The 19,287-nt window shown below is 39.5% G+C and overlaps 1 pseudogene across 1 annotated transcript in view; it reads right to left on the bottom strand.

Moving 5' to 3' along the window:
- Positions 1-19,287, bottom strand: part of LOC309799286 (centrosomal protein of 78 kDa-like) — a 659,089-nt pseudogene that overhangs the window by 549,270 nt on the left and 90,532 nt on the right. The window contains exons 2-8 of the transcript in view: positions 11,218-11,635; positions 7,945-8,117; positions 7,788-7,853; positions 6,620-6,712; positions 4,204-4,354; positions 2,083-2,200; positions 187-250 (exon numbers count right to left, since the gene is read on the bottom strand). The product of the transcript in view is annotated as a centrosomal protein of 78 kDa-like (transcript). The remainder of the gene's footprint in view (positions 1-186; positions 251-2,082; positions 2,201-4,203; positions 4,355-6,619; positions 6,713-7,787; positions 7,854-7,944; positions 8,118-11,217; positions 11,636-19,287) is intronic.

The raw sequence follows: 19,287 nt of genomic DNA, 5'->3' as shown, positions 1-19,287 counted from the left end.
AGCGGCTGGGCCCGTGAGCCATGGCCGCTGGGCCTGCGCGTCCGGAGCCTGTGCTCCGCAGCGGGAGAGGCCACAACAGGGAGAGGCCCGCATACCGCAAAAAAAAAAAAAAAAAAAAAAAAGAAGGAAAGAAAAACAAGCCATTAAAGAGAAATTCTTCCGAGAGAATTAAAACATGTTATATACCTCTGACTTGGCACTCCTTCCATTCTGGAGACCTTTTTTGGTAACTGCTTTCAGCACAGAATGACTTAAAGTAAAATAAATTGAAATTAGAGTAATTATTTCCCAATGAGTGGCTATTTCCATTTAAAACCAAAAGCCAACTAATTATTGCTTTTCCCATAAAATTAAATAGGAAATCTACATTATGTAATTATACACTTATTTCCCCCTTTGTGTATTCTAATTTCTTCCTCAAAAACCTAAGATGCCATCTTGCAGACTGCCCACAGTGGCTACTATTTTGGCAGCAGCAAAGGTCAGCTTTAAACATTTTGCATCTAAAGTGGCTTTAGATACCTTTGGATAGAAAGTACAGTCTGAGCACCATCCAGACGCTTAGATACCTAAAGGGCATCCAAGATAACAAACCAAAGTCCTGATATATTCCCTCAAAAGCTGCTCCTCCCATCAGCCCCCTTCTTCTAAGTGATAGCACCCAGTTGCACACATAATCATCAACGACTTGTCTCCTTGTTACTGTTTCCTTCATACCCCACATCTAACCTATCTGCAGGTCTTGATAGCTACACCCTCAAAACACAACCTGAATTCAACCACTTTTCACTTGCTCCAAACTTCCAACCTAACCTAGGCCATAAACATCTCTTATTTGGAGCACTGTGACAGTCTCCTAACTGGTCTCCCTGTTTCTCTTCTTTATCCTCCCAAGTCCATTCTCTATACCAGGTCACCTTATTCATACACTATTTGGATCATGCCTTTTTCCAGTTCAAACCCCTCTACTCATTTAGAATAATCCACATCTTTACTCTGGCCTTCAAGACTTTACAAGAGCAGACCCCTGGCTAGCTCCTTGACCTCATGTCATACCACACTCTTCTTCACTCGGTACTCTGGCCATGTTGGCCTCCTTGCTTTTCCTTAAATACTCCACCCACCTACATGCCTGCATACTCATTGCCTCCTTGTCCTGGAATGTGCTTACTCCAGTTCTTCCACGGCTTGCTCCTCTCTTCATTCATGTCCCTGTTCAAATGCCACTTCTCCAGTGAAGCTGTCCCCTAACAAACCTATCCAATGGAGTCCTACCTGCTCTCCCTCGCTCTCCTTACTTTAAGATATTTTTGCACTTCCTACCCTCTAAAATTATATTACGTATCGGTTTACTCATTTCTATCTGAACTCCCTCACTCTCCTTACTTTAAGATATTTTTGCACTTCCTACTCTCTAAAATTATATTACTTATCTGTTTACTCATTTCTATCTGAACTCCTTCACTAGAATGTAAGCTCCACGAGGGCAAGACTTTTGTCTGTCTGGTTCACTGCTTTATCCCTAGTGCCTAAACCCATATCTGGCACACAGAAGATATTTAAAAAATTGCTTGTGATTCTGACAAATGAATAAAGTGCTCCTGGCAAGAATTCAGAGGTTGCACAGGAAAAAATGCTCTTGGTGGAAGTAGGCTTAGTATCTAGGTTCACCTCTATTCAGAGTCGAGATAAGAACAATTTACAAGTAAAATTCACTTTAATTACTACATTATCTGCTAAAAACATAAGGGAAGTGCAACACTAGAAAAGTACAGTTGAAGCTTGAACAACATGGGTTTGAACCTCGCGGGTCCATTGACACACGCATAGTTTTCAATAAATATGTACTATCGTCCTACACGATCCAAGGTTGGTTGAATCCACAGATGTGGAACCACTGACTATAAACTTATACCCAGATTTTCAACTGCGTAGGGGTCGGCACCACTAACCCCACGTTGTTCAAGGGCCAACTGTGTGTGATGAGCAAAGTTAAACACATTAAATTTTTAAAAACTGTCAATACGTGAACAAATTCTTTTTGTTTTGCTACGTGTTTATCAATTTCAAAAAAGTGACCACATACCAACAAGTGGATTTTTTCTTATATCCAGAACGAGCAGAGTTCTGTTGGTTTCAAGGGCCTTTAGTAAAGCCTTTGCTCCTTCACTGGTGAGGCCACACTGCTACAGGTCAAGTGCTTTCGATGAAAGACAAAGGTCACTTCCTAACTCTACAGATTTAACATATAGACAACTCTCATTTTCTCACGTGTGGAAGAGTCCTGCACAAGACAAGTCATGGCAGGTTTGTAATTTTGGGTATGGAAAAAAACAGAAACGTATATGCACACACATAATGCATGATCCAGTTTAAAAACCTCTTCTTGAATGTGCAATGATAACCCTGGCTTTAGTATCAATAAATCATCCAACATATTTTACAATTACAGAACTGAAGAATAACTGTATATAACGTATGAGCAAAAAGCATCACAAAATGAATCTCAGTTCATAATTAGCAAGGGCGGCAGAGGCATGTAAACCTCACAAGCAAAACCTGGTGGAGCTCAGAAATGCACTGCATTCTTTTGATCATGATCTTCAGCTCCAAATCACACTTGAAACTAGCTAAAAGGGGAAAACAAAATAGAAGAAATGTAATAACTGTTAGTTTTAGAGGAAAAAAGGACAAGTCTAAGAGGATACAAATAATAACAAATTCAAACAATGTGTGAATAGAGAATACATAGTAAAAACCTATCATGAAAGTATGATGGTCAAGAACTCTCTCCATAAAAAGTCAGACAAAAACCAGAAACACTGAACATGAATTCTAGTAGTTCTGGGGCTGAACAACCTACTCATTTAAACCAAAGGGATCATCACCAAAGCACAGGTATTAAAAAATATTACATGAAAGGAAACTACGATGAGTCTTTTTTTTAAGTGTTGTGTGGACCATCACATTAAAATAACTGGAGTCTTTCAACACCCCCATGACACACAGAAATAGCAAGTAAGACATACAGATCTGACAGGATATGATACAACCCTTACAAACTCTCACTACAGAAGAATGGACACAGGGTATAATTAACCAAATAGCCAAATTAATACAAACAGCCAGTAAACCTCACCAGTAAATCAAATGAATACAAAATAAAACAAAATGTAGTTATTTTCCTATCAGATGAAGCCAAGATTCTGTAAGAAAAGCCTTTAAATAATGTCTATACCCTTTTGATCCAACAACTCTCTTTCTAAGAATTTAACCAAAAGAAATAGTCAGAGATATAGGTAAGGATATATATCAGAGTACTATTTGTAACTGAAAAACTGGACAAAGCTTATATACAAGCATGGATAAGCTACGTGCACTGTGGCATATTCATATAATGAAATACTGAACAATCACAAAAAATGATGCAGGAGATGCAAATTTACTGACTTGCTAAAATGCTCATACTAAATTAATTGAAAAAAGTTATAAAATTTGGAGTAATCCCACTTGCATAGAAAATGGAGAGGTACTCATTTTTGTAGTCTTACATTTTTTTACAAGTGCTACAAGCCACTGTTTGTGAGAGGCAGGCTTCACATCTACTGTTGGGGTGGACTATAAATTGGCATAGCATTTCTGGGTGGTAATTTGGCCATGTGTATCAAAAGTCTTAAAAATATGTCACACTTAGTCATTCCACTTGTAGTACCTTATTCTACAGAAGTAATCCCGATGGACACAGAGATGTATATACAACGTATTCACATTGTTTCTGACAGGGAAAAGCAAACTGTCTAAATCAAATTGCAAAGAATTGATTAAACTATGGGACATCAATACGACGCAATACTACATGATACATCATTAAGTGAAAAAAGCAGGAATATGAAATAGCAAGTATACTACAATTCTATTTTTGTAATCCCTAAGTGTACAAATATATTTGTAGGAAAAAAAGACTGAAAGTATATACACCAAAATGAACAGTGATTATGTCTGGGTATTAAAATTACAGGTAATTGTTCTCTTGTTACTCTGTATTTTCTATAAAGGATATACGCAACTCTTAAAGAAAGTTTAAAAGCAAAATAAAAGCTATCAGTAAAATGAGGCTTTAAAAAATCCTATCACAATAGTATCATGCCCAAAGCTAAGCATATTTCATATTAAAAATTCAATATTTTCAATTTTAGAATTTACCTCTAAGCCATAAATCCTCACTAAGAGATTCTGCCAAAGCACTTGCACCCAGGTCACCAATGAGCGTGATGCAGTTCAGAGTGATGCGCCTCAAACCAGCCATACAGTCAAGATCAGGTCTCCTGGAACGAAGACTCTCAGCCCAGGTTTCTTCATGCTTTCTGGTAGTCTGATATGTCAAAGATTTAATGGGATGAAATTAAGATGCCTGAATAAGGAAACAGGGTGTGCCTACTGAGTATGGCTTATTATGTCAGAGATTTACACACACACACATATCAAGCATATATGCCAGGAGCATCAACCTGAGAAATTCAACAGTCACTTCTGGTTTACGAGTCCAGTGACCCAGATTCTACTCGGTCAGTGATTAGATTCTAGCCACTGGATAGCCTGTTTCTGAACACTTATGTAAAGTTGGACAACTCAATTACAGTCTATGAATTATTTTCCTTATCTTCTAAGTCAGGGAATTGGTTCTAAATTCTATCATTGCTGAGGCTCTAAATTTCATCATTCTGTCCTCCAATGGTCTCCAAACACCTGACTGGGCAAACCATAAGAAAACTTTCTAATATGCATCTTATTTATTAACAAATTATATACACAAAGTTCCATACATATAATTTATGTACATGATAAACTACACAGATTTTTTTAAATAATACAAAGGTAAAAATGTTCTAATATTTTCTTTTCCTAACTCCTAAGGCATTATTTTATTTTACTTATTTTTTATAAAGATTTATTTATTTGTTTGTTTGGCTGTGCCAGGTCTTTAGTTGCAGCATGCCGGATATTTTAGTTGGGGCATGTGGGCTCTTAGTTATGGCAGGCACGTGGGATCTAGTTCCTGGAGCAGGGATCGAACCCAAGCCCCCTGCATTGGGAGCACATAGTGTTAACTGCTGGACTGCCAGGGAAGTCTCAAGCATTATTTTAAAAACTATATTTACAAAATGTATATCTCACATGCTACCTAGGGTATGCACACAAGCTTTAGAGGCCTGGACTATGCACAGCCAGTTTGATGTGCCTTGGAAAAATAATGGTTTGACATTTAAGCAAAAGTACTGTCTTAAAGACATTCAGTTCTTTATATTCATAAAGTAAATTTTGGTAACAGGGAACACTGACTGTAAATGAAAAAAGTCTTACTACATTCTTGAAAAAATAAAAGACTCAAAGTGCCTTTGTTACTCTAAAAGGAAAATCATTAGTGTCATTTTTCTATTAACAATAACTTATAAAAGCTCCAAGGAGAAACAACAGCAATCACTTACACAGTGCTTAGTATGTGCCAGGCACTATTTATACAAATGAGTGCATTTAAACCTCATAATGAGGCATAGAGGTTAAGTGATTTGCCCATGGTCACTAGCTATGAAATGGGAGAAAGGGAATTTGAACCTAGGCCACTTGGCTTCGGCACCCAAGTTCTTGACTGTTTTCTACCTCAGGGGTCAATGGACTTGCCCTGTATAGGCTCAAAGAATTTTTCAATTTTTAAAATCTAAATTTAAACATTTCCAGATTTGTGGGCTATACAGTTTCTGTTGCAACTACTCTGCCCCACTGGCGTAGGGTGAAAGTAGCCATAACTACCATGTAAACAATGGGTGCGACTATGTTCCAAAAAAACTTCCTTTACAAAACCAGGCAACGGGCTGCATCTGGCCTACCAGCCAGAGTTTACCTATCCCTGAGCTGCATCATCAAACTATTAAAAAGCCTTCATATCAAATTATTAAATAACTTTAGGCCTAAATACAGTCATAATAACCACTGTAAAGTTTTAAGGTATTATTTTAAAAACTGTATTTACAAATTGCTGATGTACTGATTTTTTTTTGTACTGATTTTTATTAGTTTAAAAACTACAGCAGCTAATAAACACTTGATTCATTTAAGTCTTGAAGACTATAACAGCATAGTTTCTTCACAGTATTACAATAAATGTTTTCAGTAAAAAAAATACATAAAAGTATTATTAGGTATTATATATTAAATCTCTTATTTCTAAAATTAAGTGGACTATCTTTATTAAATGGTAGAATCCCAAACTGAAAAGTGGTCATATTCTTTCAGCAAAATGAAAGCTGCACTCACATGTATCAAAAGACAAAAAATAGGGCTTCCCTGGTGGCGCAGTGGTTGAGAGTCCGCCTGCCGATGCAGGGGACACGGGTTCGTGCCCCGGTCCGGGAAGATCCCACATGCCACGGAGGGGCTAGGCCCGTGAGCCATGGCCGCTGAGCCTGTGCGTCCGGAGCCTGTGCTCCGCGACGGGAGAGGCCACAACAGTACCGCAAAAAAAAAAAAAAAAGACAAAAATTAACTGCCCTCTGTATCAATATATTAATGTGTTTCAATCACGTATGTTTTCATGAAAGTTTAAACATAAAATCACCTTTAAGATCTAGGCCATGTGATCTGCTCCCTGCCATGTCAGAATACACCCCGTGAAGTTTACTTAACTTGTCTGAAGTGTGATAGAATTCTTTATACCTTGACAAATAACTAAAAGGAAAAAAAAATCCACACACACAATAAGATGAAGAGCCTATACATTTGTCAATCTTGACTTATTTGCTTTTCTTGAGTCAATTGGAGGTTTATAGCCACATTCTCAAAATCATTAACTACAATCTGCCCAAACAGGTAATTGACGAACAGATGCATTCTAAAACTTGTCAGTAACAAAGTGCTATTCCAGTTTACAGCAACAGTTTAATTCTATTTAGATACTAAAACTGAATACACTGAATACTGCAAACTTTATTCCCAACCACTCAGCAAAGTACTACATACCTTTTCAGATATAGGAAAAAAAAGAAAAAAAGAAAAAGCATAAGATTCTTCCTATTTTCATTTCCAAAGATACATCCCAATCTTAATGATCAATCAGTGATTTAAACGTCAACTATAAACCCAGTATTTTATTAGCTGCTATGCAGTATACTAGAGCAATAGAAGAGAGAGGACCTCAAACTCTCTGTTCCCTCAAATTGAAAAGCAGGCTTCCTGACCCCTCCAGACCACTACTGGACACAGGGAAGGCACACTAATGTTTCAGGACCCCAACCAACAGTCACCTGCTTTGTGATTACTTCCATGACACACCCTCACCAACACCACTGAGTTTGCTGCTCCTACGGGACGTTACATGTATTTACTATTTTAACACATAACACAGTGCATCGTAATTATGACTGCAGATAGATGTTCTAACAATTTAAAGAGAATGATGACTTTTTTGCTCTTTACATCTTGCTATTTCCCTTCCCATAATATTTCTTGAAGAGAAACCATAAAAATATAGACAAACACAAAACACAGAAAATATACAAAATGTGTGGTTTGTGGCTTAACACAAAGTTAAGTAAAATTAGTTCTGACAGTATCCAGCATGACAAAATTTCATGGTACAAATGAGAATGGACCAAGGTTTGAGCAGGTACAGGAGACAATCCAGGCATGAACAACACCAAGGAAAGGTAGACAGGAAGTAACATGGTGTGTAGGAAATCACGAGACCAGTCTGATGGGAAGAGACATAAACAAGACTGAAACTCGCTTTCTAAACCTCCATCTCCAATTGGACAATTCACAAGACACAGGTGCACCAAAGTGGCCAATTTATTCAATCCCTTTAATATGGAGGAAGAGTTTAAAATTTTACTGGTTTAATTTGCCCCAAAAGCAACTATCAAATGTTGGCAGGACACAATGAAGGCTTACCTTTGTTAACATAGTTAAGCCTCTCTCTCTCACAACTAGCCCACTTAGCTCCACGTTCCTTAGCGCACCCGATGCACTTACACAGTGTTTAAGAGCTCTACACAATTGGAAGGTCACATCTTTATTTCTTTTCACAGGAACACGACTTCTGTAAACTTTATTTCTGCCAGAAGCTAAAGCAAAGTTATTGTAAAATAAGTGATTTAAAACACACATTTTATCATCATTAAAAAGCATTTAAAAAAAGCATCTGCTCTGTGCTAAGGATTAGAAACGACTCCTGCCCTTAAAGCCTTCATTAAGGAGGGACATGTGTAAACTCAAAATTTCAATCACATGAGATAAAGAAACATAACCTTTATGCACAGAGGTTCCTTTGGAGGCAGAATGTTATATCCAAGTGATGGCTTCATGATAACCCTGAAGCAGAATCTAGAAAGATGAGGCTATGCAGAGTTGGAGTAGGAGGTGCATTAACTGCAGAGGGAACATCTGTGAAAAGACACTCAAGCCTGACTCCTGCTGGGCACTGTAAATACTGCAGGTGGGGATGACTAAAGACCAGGGGTCCAAGTGTGAGAAGAGACAGAAATGAAAGAGATGTTGGCCCAAGCAAGCCTGGGAGAAAGCATGGCTTGTATCCCACAGGTGGTGAGACCTGGGGCTACCACTGGCTGAGTAAGGGTGCCTCCGCTGATTAGAAAAAGGCTCCCCGCTGCTGAAGGACCGACTAGATAAAGGGAGTGATCACAAAAAGCTCCCCTTCCTCAGGGCAAAGAGCCCTATGAGGCTTGGCCGAACACAGTTCAGATTACACGCCTCCGTGCAGAGCACACGCTGGGCGGCTAGTATGCAGTAACTGTGTGGGCAAGCCATTAGCAGCATTATTTTAAGCACATCTTTTTATGTTAGAAGATCACTTAACCCGAGCAGGCGGATGAACTTAGAGGAACTGAATCCAGGGGCCGTGAACCACCCAGGAGTTTCTGCCATAGTCTGGGCCAAATGTAATATGGATGAAGAAGCAAATTTAGGAGGAGGCCAAAATTTACAAGACAGACCCACTGGATGCAAGACATAAAGAAAGTTCAGTGAAGGAACTCTGAAGAGAATGGGCTCTACAATAAATTTTTCTTACATTCAATGTAAAATATTAGGCAAAATTAAGTACAGTGGCCTTTAAGGTCCCTTCCAGCTCTAATTTCTTTTGATTTCTAACTTATTACTCTGGTTAAGTAAAGTCCCTTCAGAGGTACAGAACAGTTCTTATACCTGAATGGGATGCAAAGAATAATCTGACTTCTCTTCACCAGGGGATGAGTTGAACTGTCCTTGCAGAAGAGGTAACACGAGGTGAGAACCCCAGATCCTGGAAGAGGTCCAGGCACACGATGAGTATTCAGCTTTTTGAAAACAAATGAACAATCATTTCCTCTCCTACATCTTCATACCCTTACTCTGCTGGTTACTTTCTCACAGCTTATAAACATCTTCAAATATACCCACTTAAAAATCTCTCAGACCTATGATTCTTTGGATCTTCTTGTGGGTAACCTAAGTCTCTACCATGCCTTCAAACACCTGTCCTCCCAAAAAGCCCAGATCTGTACCTTGGGTCCAGACCCGTCTACCAGGCCCCTCTAAAGCACTGAAGATGAAGTAAGATCCTCTCGCCACCCCCAATCCCTTCCTACTGTGCTCTGTATCTCTCAAAAAGATGCAGCTGTAAACTGTCACCCACGCTTGCTGCCCTCCCTTTTCTAACTGGTCACCAGGCCTCACCCATTCTCTCTCAGATCTGCAAAATCCAGTCCCACCTTTTATAACTTAAGTGGGACCCTCAGATTACAACTCAGCCCGCACCAAATCAACTGCCTTCCACGTGGAGGTCCGAGTGAGCCTCTAAACCACAAGTCCATCTCACTCTTCTTTGGTGTTTCCCACAGCCTTCAGGATAAACACCCAAACTTCTGACAGGACAAACAAGACCCCCTTCTCTTGGGCCCCACTAAGTTTCCAATATCAACTCTCATTTCTTTCCCAAACCCTGAGTTGCAGTCCTGTACATTAGTTTTGCCATATTTTCTTTTATTTCTCAAACTTCAACACACACTGCTCTCTCCTGCCACCCCAGGAGCTTCTACATATCCTTAGAAAGGATGGCACCTCCTCCAAGAAGCCTACCCTGAACTTTCCCTTCCAAGATTCTGTGCTCTGCAAAGGGGAAAGGTGGGGGGGGATACATTAGGAGTTTGGGATTAACATATACACACGACTCTATATAAAACAGATAATCAACAAGGACCTACTGCATAGCACAGGGAACTCTACTCCATAGCCTGGAACAAACTGTATGGGAAAAGAATCTGAGAAAGAATGGATATATGAATAACTAAACCACTTTGCTGTACACCTGAAACTAACACAATATTGTACATCAACTAACCTCCAATATAAAATAATAATTAAATTTTAAAAAAAGATTCTGTGCTCTGTAGCACCAGAACTCACTTCTTCCAGAGCACTGACTACTGTGCTTGTGTTTACCTGCCGCCCAGTAGAAGGGGAGATTACCTAGGGCAGAAGCATCGTCTCCAGCAGCTCTTGGTTCTGACAACTCATTCGAGTGCCAGGCTACTTTACACACATAACCTGCTTAATTAATTCTAAGAACCCACAGAAAGAGTGGTTATTAATGTCATTTTACAAGTGTGGGGATTGTAGTCCAAAAGAAACCTGCCCAGGCCACAGACAGCATAAGCCCTGGACTTCAAACCCTAAGCTGCCTTCACACCGGTGATCTTTGCACTATATGATACGACTATTGAAAAAAAAATTTTTGTCCTGAACCCTGTTTTAATGGAAAGGAAATGAAGCTGGGATATATCCATTCCCTAATCGCTTTGGTGTGTACCAGGCAAAGTCATTCAACAGACCAGGTAACATCTGTGCAACAATTAACGATGCTCCAAACTGTGCTAAGTGTTCTACTTTGTAGAGTCTAGAAGCATTAACACAGTGCATCCTTGTAACCACCACAGAGACTGGGACCTGTTAAGCCCACGCTACAGATGAGAACACTGAGACCTAGAAGCCTTAAGGCACTCGGCCGGGGTCACCGAGCTGGCAGGAGTCCTAGGCCGCATGCCCGGTCTAGTGCACGCACACCCGGGCACTGGGCACTGGTTCTAGTGCCCACCCTCCACCTTGCACCATCGAAAACCCCGCTTCTCAGTGCCAACACGAGGGGCCCTGGAAGCGGGAAGTACAAACCTGTCTCAACAAGCCGTGGCTGGAAGAAGCTCTGGATACAGATCAGGGGCAGCGGGTGCTCAGGAGCGGCGCCCAGTGCACCCCGCGGAGGCGGTCGGCCTTAAGTCCAGCGGGGCATCCCGCAGGGAAGCGCGCACGGAGGGCAGAGGCACCAAGTCCTGCAGCGCGCACAGGTCCTCAGAGCGCGGAAAGAAGTCGGCCGCGCTGCCCCGGCGCAGCTTCACCGAGTGATCATGGCCCGAGCACGGCCTCGGGGACGCTGGCTGCGGACACGATGGCCACACCCGCCTGGGGGCCCCGGCCCCTCGGGCGCCCACCGCCCGGCGGCTGGGCCCCGCAGCGTGCGCAGGACCGGCGTCGCAGCCAGAAGACACAGGGCCACGGGCCCCAGCTACGCCAACCCCCGCATGCCGCGCTCCTGAGACCCCGCGTGGCCTGGTGTTAGCGCAGGCATCTAGGCCCTCCACGCCGCGGGGCTGGGGTTTACGTCAGCGGACGGGACCGTTGGGGCGGGGCTCGAGGACGTCAGCACGCTCGCCGTGCGTCCGCACGCAGCCCTGTCTCCCATGGTGACGCGGCCTGAAGAGTAGGGGCTTGAGCTCTGAGACTAAGGCACCGCGAAACGTACGAGGTGTGGAGACTTTGGGGTTTCCAAAAAGCGTTTGCTGACTCATCCAAACAAAACTGAGACCTGGTTGTATCAACGCATTTTAAAAGTAAACTCCCGTAAGTGTCTGTGCTCCCCCCACCCGGGAGAGAGCGTGCACTCCGTGAGGGACACACGAAAGGCTGAGTGAACATCTGCCTGTGGTCCCTTACCTGGTGCACGGGTGTGTGAATTTATGCGGAGAGCTCTTAATTTCTGTAGTTTCTGCTAACTTGACACGGTAGTTGGCAAATGGTGACGTGTTCCATGCATTCAGGACATGATCGTGGTTACTAATAATCACTTTGTTTGGTACTGACAACTCCACAGAGAATTTACTACTGAATATCCACTTTCCAGAAGAGAAACTGAGGCGTAGGAAGTGAAGTGACTGAGTAAGAGTAAGGACTCAGACAACTGGTGTTAGTAAATTAACCCTGCAAGGAGGCCGTTAGCCTGCGGTGGCTCTAGTGATGCGGCCGCCTACGAAAACCAACAAAAATCTAAGCCTGTCAACGCCTCAGGGTGGCGAACACTGCTGAGGACAACGAGTCACAAACCACCAACTAGGCTTTAAAGTTATAACAGGTCAGTCATTTCCTTGCTTTGCTTCTGCCCTTTTAAAATAAACATCTCTGCAGCTCCTGTGGCTTGAGTGCTCCTCACCATTTCCGCTTTGGTGGTGCCTGAATTGAATCTATTTTTGCTCACGTAAAGTCTTATTTTAAATATGCCTCAGTTTGTCTTTTAACATTGGTCGTAGAAGTTGGATTTGTGTCCAGTTTCTAGAACAGTGGTCGTTCTCTGGTCAGGCCTTAGGCGTTATGCATACAACGTTCCTCTTCTACCACCACCTTCTGGATGCCTCCACCCACTACCAGCTCCCGCGTATCAGATCCCCTAGATGTGGTCAGCAATGGCTTTCACATGCAGCATGCTCACATTATAATATCGCAGACACTCCTCCGTCCTCCAGCCAGCGTGTGAACTGAAACATTACCATTCCTGTTGAAGAGCCTGCTGTGACCACTTTCCCAAACACAGCCACTCCCCAGCTGACCCTGGGTAACCACTCTTCTGAACTTGGTCTCCATCACTGCATGGATGTCTTTCTATTTAGGCTACATTTTTAAGTATTCTTCAACCTCATATAGTATTCTGCTATGTTTTCTCTTCTTACTTGCTTTTTTTAGTGTTATCTTTGCTAGGTTCATCCATGCTGACACGTAAAGATCTGTCTAGTTCATGTACTTTCCTCACTATGTAGGATTCCCATGTAGGGAAGTACAATAATTTATATGTGCATTTTCCTGTTGATGGACATTTAAATTGTTTCCAATTTTCAGTATGATTTCTGTTTTAAAAAATTTTTATATACTTTCTAAAGGTCACTTTACATTTACTGTTATTACAAGATATTGGCTATATTCCCTGTGTTGTACAATACATCTTTGAGCCTATCGTACACCCAGTAGTTTACATCTCTCACTTCCCCACCCCGTATTGCCCCCTCCTCCCCCTCCGCACTGGCAACCATTAGTTTGTTCTCTATATCTGTGTCTCCCCTTCTTTTTGTTATATTCGGTAGATTGCTGTATTTTTTAGATTCCATATATAGGTGATATCCTACAGTGTTTGTTTTTGTTTGACTTACTTCACTTACCACAATGTCCTCCAAGTCCATCTATGTTGCCGCAAATGGCAAACTTTCTTTCTTTTTTAAGGCTGAATAGTATGCAATTGGTTATATGTACCGCATCTTCTTTATCCATTCATCAGTTGATGACACTTAGGTTGCTTCCATATCTTGGTAATTGTAAATACTGATGCTCCGAACATTGGGGTGCACGTATCTTTTCCAATACATGTCTTTGAAAACACGTGTTTTTGTTCTTTTTGGATTTATACCCAGGAGTGGAGTTGCAAGGTCATATGGTAGTTCTATTTTTAGTTTTTGAGAACCCTCCATACTGTTGTCCACAGTGGCTGCACCAGTTTACATTCCTACCAACAGTGTACCAGGGTTCCGTTTTCTCTAAAAATTGTAAATTTTCTTCCTAGGGGTAATTGAGATGATAGTTGATTAATAACATAAGATCAGGCGAAGTCTAAAGAAATTTTAGAAAAGCTGGATAGAGTAGGAAAACTTCTGTTCGCTGGCGTCTGAATGTTAGAGAGACACCAAGACATGTGGGCCAAGTTGTGGAGAGAAGGGAAACACAGACGCAAGCTTGACACTTGGTGCAGCTTTTCTCCTTGGGGCATTTGCTGATTCAAATGGAGCTGAAAAGCCAAAGAGTTCAAAAGACTCTAACGACAGAAGCCAAACGGCAAGAACCGTTGTACATTGATAAACAGCATTTTAACTATGTAGAAGCAGAAAATGAAAAGAAAGAACTTTGCATTACATTTAATAAAAGTTTAGAGAGATCTTTGTGGTATATTAGTGAACTTATTTGTGGAAATTTAGCCATGTACATTGTGTTGGAGAGGCACCAAGAGTTCAAGAATTCTCACAATTTGAGTACACAGTTGCCTTAAATGTAGGCATGGTGGCATCCATTTACATAACAATGATTTGGAGGATGTTGTGTTAGTCAGCTCTTGCTGTGATAATGCTTTGGAACAAATCACACCAAAGTCCGTTACATAAACAAGAATTTATTTCTCTTGGACCTATGGGCTAGCTGCAGTGGCTCTCTTTTAGACCTCTAGATGGCTAGTTTTGCTCCGTGTTTTGGGTCAGTTTGAGGTCTGTCACACACCTCTTCGTCTGCAGCCCAACTGTGAGGCCGCAGCTCCCAGGCTCTGTCTTCTCTAAAAGTCCACTGAAACATAAGAGGTGAGCCCAACCGCACAAGCCCATTTAAGGCCTCTTCTGCTCATTTAAGGCCATCATGTCTGCTCATACTTCAGTGGCCAAAACATGTCACAGATCTAAGCTGTATTTAGAATATGTGTATTTGTTTAAAGTTGGGTGCTCTCACAGAAGAATATTGCATTTTGGACAGTGTTAGCTTAGCATTTCCATTGGCATTTGCAAATGTGATAAACGTCGTGTGCACTTTTTCACCTTTGAGAACTTTTTGAAATTGTGGGACAATTTCTATGGGAAAAGAGGAAGGTACATTTTAGAACTCAACTCTAGTTATAGCAGCGTTGGGAGAAGAATTAATGAGATAAGGTCAATACAAATGAAAGATTTGGGATTCACGTATTCATAATTAACATTAGCATTCTTCAGAACATTCCTGGAGAATTGTGATGCTTGCTTTACGTGATTTTATCATAAATCATTATAATCTGACCAAGCCACTTCAGTAAAACATACATCATACAGTACATCGCATTTTAGTTTTTCCTACCACTGCACAACTTCTCATCAGGCACGAAAGGCTACATATGGTATGGTTCCATTTATGCGAAATGTCCAGCAGTGGCAGATCCATACACACGGCAAATATTATACATTAGTGGGTGCCAGGGGTTTGGAACAGAGGGAAATAGGGAATGACTCCTTAAAATGGGTGTAGGTTTCCTCTTGGGGTGATGAAAATGTTTTTCAGCTGGACAGCGGTGATAGTTGCACAACATTGGGACAGTACTAAATTCCACTGAATGGTACAGTGAATTGTAAAATGATCAAAATGGTGAATTTTGTGTTCTGTTCATTTTACTACAATAAAAAGGAGAAAGAATTAGGGAAAGACTTAGAGTTTGGGAAAGTAAGGTGAACTGGTCAAGAAAAAGACAGCTCTACTGTTCAGTTTTCTCTCAGCTCTCCCAGTGCATTAATCCTCAGCAAAAAGTAGCCTGAACTTGTAGATGATAGTCATTCAACACAGTGCGGGGAAAAGTAAATAAAATAAAAGCCAACTCTTCTTCTTTAGCACATCTATGAAAGGTTAACTTCCTGCTCAGCCACATGGACATTCATGAAGACGTTTCACTTTAGGTGTCCTCTACTTCAGTACTTTACTCACAGCTCATTCACACATGTAGGCAACAGCATTCCTTAATTCGATGGACTCTGCAGTGCTGGTTGTGATCAGTCTCATGAAAAGAAAAGGGAAAGAGGAAAAAGCCTCCACATTGACTTGGTGGTCTTGACAAAATGGATACAGAAGACAGCTTGAGTGTCAAACTGGAAACTTATTTTCCTTTTCCTTTTCTTTTTATCTTTCCTATCAGGTCTTCTGCCCACTTCCCACCCCCTTCTTTCAAACAGGAGAGACACTAATTAGCTGCTTTTTTTTTGTTTGTGCTAAAACAACTATTGTTTTGGGTTTCTTGTTGTTCGGTGAACATTTTTGTTTTTACTGCCAAATGAGCTTCGGTGGTTGGTGTAGGGGGTCTCTTGGGAACTTAACTTTTTCCAGTTTAAGTGGGAAAGCTTTTTTGTTTGAATGGGCTTTTACTGGGTGCTTCAAGGTTTGCTCTTGGCTCTTTGATGGGGGACTGGATAGCACTGTGTTTCCTTTGAGGTTCCAATAAATAAAGGATCCTATGTCCTCCTGGGCACTTTTTGTTGACTTTGCTGTGTGTCCTCTCTAATAGCCAGATGCAGATTCCAGGAAAATGACATATAAATGAATATAAGTAATCTAATATTTTTAGAATTTGCTTTGGCCATACTCCTGGTCTTATTCTACTTGTAGCAGATGGCTTTAAAGAGCATTAGCTATGTATATATTAAATATAACATAAATATACCAATATTAAATATTATATTGATATATAAATTTAATATACTAATATTTATATTAATGTATAACAATTATGTGTTATATTAATATATATTTTTGCCTAGCGTATATTATATACAAAATATATGGGTAATGAAATGTATTTATATGGTTAATATGTTCATAATATTAATATGATATATCCTGTAATATTGATTATAAAACAATCATAATATATAAATTATAAATATATATATTTATATATATTATAAATATATAATTATTATTATCTGATATAATACACTATAGTTAATATATTCTATATAACACAATACGTAATGAATTAGTATAAGACAATTATATTATGTAATATAAATATAATACATCTATAAAACTATATATATTTTAATTATACATTACACATACAAGTATGTATAGCTATTTATAATTTTATTTACATAGGAATCTGTTCATCATAACAATTGATGTAAAAATATGCAATATTTTCAATCAAATGGGCCTTAACCTCACTACCTACACATAACTACTTTTATAATCATGAACCCTGTCTAACTCATGCTTCCATATCTCTCAACCTGCTTTTCTACACATGCACATAGATGACACACATTTATACACGATATATATGTATACTACCAGTTTTCAGTTCAATGTATATAACTATATAATATATATAATTATATTCCTGTGTATGTATACAAATGTAAATCAAAGGTATGTGTATAGGTATGTATTTCATTTGTTTATATAACTATATCATACAAATAATGTATGTGTATATAAATACATGACTATATACATACATACACAGAAATATACTTATTTAAACAAAAGGGACCTAAATAAACATAGTTCTCTAAGAATAAAACTAGTTATGTCTCACTGTTTCAATAAGAGTTTATAGTTTTCTACTGTATGTGCTTCTATAATTGTTATGAACAATTCCCACTTGTTGAATGTTAAGTTGTTTTAATTTTTTGCCATTATTAATGAAGCTCTAAAGAATACGGTGGGCAAGATTACTTGAAAAACTCTCCTGAAGGAAAAGGGTTAGGTATGCTAGGTTAAATGTACACAACTTATTCTTAAGTGCGTGGTTGATTTTTGAAGTATGCAGTAGAAATTTCCAGGACCCATGAAAGAAGGGTGGTACATGTGTGAGAGTTATAGCTATATTAGGAGTGGATTGAAGATCTTGATAGCTTAGAACAGAAGCTGGAAATCCTGTTTTTATGGAGCCAAGTGGCAAATATTTTAGGCTTTGTAGACCAAAGAGCAAAATTGAGGATATTATTTAGGTACTTAGGTAACCATTTAAAATGTTACCAGTTAAAATGTGAAAATTCTTCATAGCTCACAGGCCATAGAAATAGGCATCTGTCTGGATTTGTAATACAGGCCATAGTTTAATGACACAACTGACATAGAGACTTGTTTATAAATGGCCATAACCACGTGAGAGGCAGGAGGTAAGACTCCATCCCTACTAGATGGGAAGTTAGAACTAAACCTATCTATCCCTAGCTTCACCTTCAATGAAAGGGTGTGCCAGGAGAAAAAATATCTGCTGGCAAAGGGAGACTAAGACCAAATTCTCTTGGCCTCTGCTCTGGGTAGGAAACAGGTAGGAAATCTTGAGAATTCTGAACCCCAGATCTGTGTTCCCAGTGTTTGGGTTGCAAATTTATGTGCGGTCTTGCAAACAGAAGCTAAGAAATTAACTTAAAATGCTCCCAAATCGGTGGTATTCCAAACACAAAACTAAACCCTTTCTGGAGAGGTAGACCTTCAACACAGGCCTATAGCATTCCCACAGGTAAAGTTTAGCTAAACATGAGCTCATGATCTAAATTTACACAATAATGAAGAAATCAGCTAGAAGTGGAGAGAATCAGCAAAAAACAATCAATACCAGAATTATATTCCCAAGGCCATCCATCAGATGTTGGAATAATCAGGTGCCAGGCAGAAAATATACATAAAACTAGGACTGAAACAAGGAACAAGGATGTTTTAAAAGACTGGGTAGGATCTTTAAAACATTTTTCAAGTACATGTCATTGATAAAGCTAAAAACTCGAAGGTTGTGTAATACAGCAGATTAATCATGGAGAAGTGTGAATTTATGCTGTTTTAAAAAATATGGCAGGTCAGATTTTCTGCCTAATTATATAAGTAGATTTATCTTTAAAAAATACACATTATTTTAAAGACTTATTGGCTGTAAAATAAGTTAAGGTTATTTCAAAGGGCTTCTCTCCAAAGAAAAGTGAGAAGTAGCAAAACACAGAAAGTCGAGGGGAAAAAATGTCAATATATACATTGCGGTAGGGTGAACTAAGCCTTAGGCTAGCAACAGTGTGGACGAGCTGACCCTTAGATACTTACAACTAATCTGGAATCTTCAAAAAGTTCAACTATTTATAACTAAAAAGATTTCTTAAAATTAATAACCAAGTGTTTTAATTGACATCAGAAGAGTAAAACAATAAACCCTGAGAACATAGAAAAATAGATAATAAATATATGAGCAGAACTTAATAAAACAGAAAAAAGTATAAAATTGAGGTGATTTAGTATGTCAAAAGAATATTCTTTGAAAAGATTTAAAAAACACACTTTGATTAAGCAAAACAAAAACATAAGTAAATAATATACAGAAAGAATCAGGACAATGTTAGAGCAGAGAATATATGAAATGCCCGTAAATTTGAACAT

The sequence above is a fragment of the Mesoplodon mirus genome (assembly GCF_964341445.2).
Source record: "Mesoplodon mirus genome assembly, chromosome: 3".
Taxonomy (NCBI): Eukaryota; Metazoa; Chordata; class Mammalia; order Artiodactyla; family Ziphiidae; genus Mesoplodon; species Mesoplodon mirus.
Note: the sequence above shows the minus strand (reverse complement) of the source record. Positions and strands in the feature narration are given on the sequence as shown.